Source organism: Chinchilla lanigera, unplaced genomic scaffold (assembly GCF_000276665.1).
Source record: "Chinchilla lanigera isolate Chin_1 unplaced genomic scaffold, ChiLan1.0 scaffold00053, whole genome shotgun sequence".
Lineage (NCBI taxonomy): Eukaryota > Metazoa > Chordata > Mammalia > Rodentia > Chinchillidae > Chinchilla > Chinchilla lanigera.
In genome coordinates, this window is record NW_004955454.1 from 3,492,423 (window position 1) to 3,497,331 (window position 4,909).

A 4,909-nucleotide genomic window follows, 5' to 3' on the forward strand; every position below is an offset into this window, starting at 1 on the left:
TCTGGCACAAAAAAGAGATCACAGTAAACATTAATTTGCAATGTGCTTTTTTCATGAATATATGTGGATGTCTTTTCACATCAGCACATGAAGAGCTACATCATTATTTCATAATTTGTGGACATTTGGATGTCTCCATTGCTCTCACAAGCAGTGTTGCAAAGAAAATGCTTGTATATACCTTTGCACACATATCAGAGTGCAAATAAACTGCCCAGAAATCATAGATACCTGTTACTCCTTCAGTTGCTTTCTTGTTTCTGAAACACAATAACCCAATACCCACAACTTCAAGCAGGAAAGGTTTATTTTGGCTCCCAGTTTGTAGAAGTTTCAGTCCATAGTCAGCTGGCTCTAAGATAGGGCAGCATAGCAGAGGGGCATGTCACAGGAGAAAGAGCTCATAGCATGGCAAGCAGGACGTAGCAAGCAGGATCAAGGGAGGAAGAAGGGAGATAGACCCTTTCAGGTCATCCCCCACTTCCTCCAGCCAGGAGGTAACCCACCTTCTCCAACTAGGCTTCTCTTCCCAAATCACATTTAGTATAAGTGCATCAGTGGACTAATCCCATGATCACACACCCATGATCCAATCACCTTCCAAAATCTCCAACTATAAGTACACGAGGCTTTGGGGGAGACATCCAGAAATAAACCATAACAGTCATACTGCAGGGGCCTGAGAACTCCCTGTCTACAGGTCCTTCACAAAGGTTATATAGCTGAACCTCACAGGCATCAGGGATGACTACACTTTTTGTTTTTCAGATGAGGAAACTGAAGCAGAGGGTCTCAGAACTAGAGGGGGCAAAACTAGTGCTCATACTCTGGTAGGGCCTGAGTATATAAGCTTATAGTACAGAACATACAGGTAGTGTGTTCAGCCCTCTCATATTTGTACTCATCTATATGTGTAGTCATAGGAAACAGATACTGTTTTGAATGTTTTCAATTCTGAACATAGTTGTAAAAAAATTTATTTCATAGTACATGTTTGTAATACATGAAGTTTACATTCATCTTGGGGAGTAAGTACATGTACATAAAACATCTTGATTCTTTTTTTTATTCCCCTTCCCTTCCCCATCCACCTCCCTCCCTCCATCTCTAGATCCCCTTTCCCATTTTTCATTATTATTATTAGTAGTAGTACCTGTTTACAACACACAATGTTTAAATTCACTGTGGGGAAAGTGAAATCATCAAGGAGGAGTGACAAGATGTTCGGGACAGGGCTGGTGGTGCTGGATGTAACAGGGTTGTGCTGCTGGGCATAAGGTAAGAAAGCAGAATGGATCCTTCCTGAACAGTTTATATAAAATTTGGCCTATGATTATAACCTCTGAGTTCCTAGCAGGAGTCTAAACATCTAGTCCGAACATCCCCACAAGTACATCTAAAGGCCTACAACCTCAAACACATTACTCATTCTCTGTTGTGTGCTGTGTCCACCTATAAAACTGGAGCAATGATAAGACTTACTTGCCATAATGGTTACAAACATAGGATGAAAGAAGGAGGCAACAAGATGGTAGAGTGGTAAGCAGCAGAGAAAGAGCCTCTCTGAGTGTTGCCATCCAGATGCTGGAATATAGCGAAGTGAGGAAGGCAAGAGGGAGAGAAGTGGGTCCCCTGGGCCCAGGAAGGATCTGAAGCATGAACTGAAGTCCCCAGGGAGAGTGAAGGGAGAAACTTCAATAAAGAGGAAGGAGGTAGCTGGCAGCACCTTCTCCTTGAGATGGGACTCACTGCATTGAGAGGAGTGATTCAAACCTGTAGACACATGCTGACTGCTGGCAACTGCAGAGGCCTCCAAGGAAAGATGCAGCAGTGGAGGGGAGCAGTGAATGTGAAGGATTGCACTAGGTGGTGGTGAGTGCTAAGGGCTCTGTTGTCCTGCACAAAATTGACAGGGAGCCATCTTAGAGGGGGACCCACTGAGCTCAGCGCTCAGAGTAGCTGCTGGCTCCATCTAGTGGCTCCAAGCCGGCCTCAACCCCAATGAAGGTGTACTGATGGCTACAGGCCAAGTGAGTCTGGTCTCAGCCAGAAGGTGCAAATTCACTGAGATTACCCACCACCCTCCCAAAAAGCTATTGATGGCTTTCTGGGATAGATCTGCATGGATCAGGACTCTGTCTACCAGTGACAGCTAAAACAAACCTGGAAGTGGATTTCTCTCTCTCTCTTGTTTTGTTTTGTTTTTGTTTTTTTCTCCTTCATTGTCTGATCTTGTTTTTATATGAGTGTGAACATAGTTTCTAGCCTCCTTGTAGTTGTTGTTCTGTTCTGTTCTTCTTTTTATCTATTCCTTCTCTTTCTCACTAGTCTTCTGCACCAGTTTCCCAAAGGTAGTGTGATCCCCCTTTGTCCTCCAGCATTACTTCTAATCTCATCCTCTTGTTCTACTTCCCTACTTTTTCCCTACCCCTTTTAAATTTTAACCCCTGAGGGAAAATTCGACATTTTAAGGACTTCTATAATTTTTGGTCTGTTTTAGAATTTGTTATATAACTACAAATCTAGTTCATACAGTTAAAGGTGTCAAATTAATGGCTACGTCAGTTTGTCATATTCTAGGCTGTGATTGTTGCTACTGTTATTGCTGATGGTACTACTTTAGCCAAAATTGATGTAATTGTTCTAACTAGCTATTCTTCCTGGTATTTCAAGACTGAGACTGACTATGTGTCATAGAAAATACTGTGGCACAGTGCCAAAGAACCAGGGTCTAGACCAAAGATGCAGCAACTTCTCATCCCCAACAAATTGAAGATGCAGAATCTTGCAACAGACTCAAAACCCTAAAACCAGTTACACCTGGAAGATACCTTGGGGAGAAGTAATCATTTCCTAAGGGTTCTAAATACTAGCAATAAAGCAATTCACCAAAAGCAATTTACAAGCATCACCACAGGAATTAAACTGAAAAAAGAAAGAAAACAAGAACACACTTAAACAAGATGCAACCCCATACATCCAGTTCACCAAAGGCAAACCCAGGGGCCAGTGAGGTAGGACAATCCAAAAGCCACCCACCTGGCCTCTCTGAAGTGGTAACGACAAAGCACTTGCATGAGGCTGGTTTCCTGGAGAAGCTTGCTGTACTGGCTTTTTTGATGGGAACCCGGCCATCTTGATCATCAGAGGAGCCCAGGACCCCACTGTTGCTGAAGATGGCTGTGGTACCTTTCAGGGGAGCTCTGATTCTTACTTTGAGCATCACTTCCTGGCTCCAGTGCAGATCCCTTGGCGAGTTAGCCACGGATCCTTTATTCCACTGCCACAGACTTCCTAGATTTTACCACTGACCTTTGGGCCTTCCCAGGTCCATGAAATAGGCCTGCATGAGATATTGTTATGGACTCTGGGCCTCCAGATGGGTGCTTGGGAGGCATTGTTATGGGCTCTAGGTATTCAGCTGGACTCATGCAGGACATTTCCATGGGATCCAGATCCTCAGCTGGATTCCTTGGTCTATAGTGTATGGACAGATTTCCTGCACTCTCTTGTATATCATTCTTGGGGTGACTATTATAAACAATCTTATAAAATATGTGTCCTGTATTATATTGTTACCCTTGCAAAAATATCCCCCAAACCAACACACTTAGTTTTTGTGGGCAGATCAGGCTCACAATCTCCCGAATGAGAGTTTGGCAAATGCTAAATAAAAGGTGAATAGAATTATTTCAGCGCTCCAGGAGGATCAAAGCCCTGTCACAGAATTCAAAATTCTCTCAGGGCTGAGACCAAGCCCTTCTCTGGGTGGCCTGTATTTATTTAGTTATTAAAAGAAGGGATGGGAGTACTCAATAAGGGTGGAATAGTCAGTTTCACACAGGACCTTTTCCAAAATACACCACATACTAGCTCATAGAACATGCTTCAGTAAATGCAAAGGAATTGAAATTATACTATGAATGTTATCAGGCCACAGTGTAATGAAATTGGAAATCAATGGCAAAAGAAGCCAGAAGAACTTCACAGACACATGGAAATTAAATAGCACCCTCCTGAACAGCCAATGGATCACAGATGAAATTAAAGAAGAAATTAGACAGCTTCTATAATTAAATGATAATGACAATACAATATACTGGAACTTATGGGACACAATGAAAGCAGTCCTAAGAGGGAAATTTATAGCAATGAATATCCATACCAGGAAAACCAAGCAAGTACAAATAAACAACTTAATGATGAACCTCAAACCTCTAGAAAAAGAAGAGCAGGGTAAGCCAAAAGCTCATATGAGGGAGGAAATCATAAAGATCAGAGCAGAAATTAACACATTGGTGAATAAGAAAATTATACAAAGAATCAATGGGGCTGGGGGTTTATCTCAGTGGTACAGCGCCTGCCTGGCAAGCGCAAGGTGGTGAGTTCGATTCTCCGTACTGGGGGGAAAAGAAAAGAAAAAGAAATTCACCTTAGGGGCTGGGGATTTAGCTCAATGGCAAAAGCACCTGCCTGGCAAGCGCAAGGTTGTGAGTTTGATTCCTGGTACTGGAAGAAAAAACAGAAAAACAAATAAAAACAACAACAAAGAATCAATGAATTGAAGAGTTGGTTCTTTGGGTTTTTTGTTTTTTGTTTTTGAGACAGGGTCTCACTATGCAATTCAGGCTGGCCTTGAGCTCACATTGTAGCCCAGACTGGTGTCGAACTCACAATGATCCTCCTGCCTCAGCCTCCTGAGTGCTGGGATTACAGGCATGCACCACCACACCTGGCAAGAGTTGGTTCTTTGAAAGATTAAATAAAATTGACAAACCCTTATCCAACCTTATCAAAAAAAAAAGGAAAGAAGGGGGCTGGGGATTTAGCTTAGCAGTACAGTACCTGCCTGGTGAGCGCAAGGTTGTGAGTTTGATTCCCGGTACTGGAAAAAAACCAAAAAAAAAAA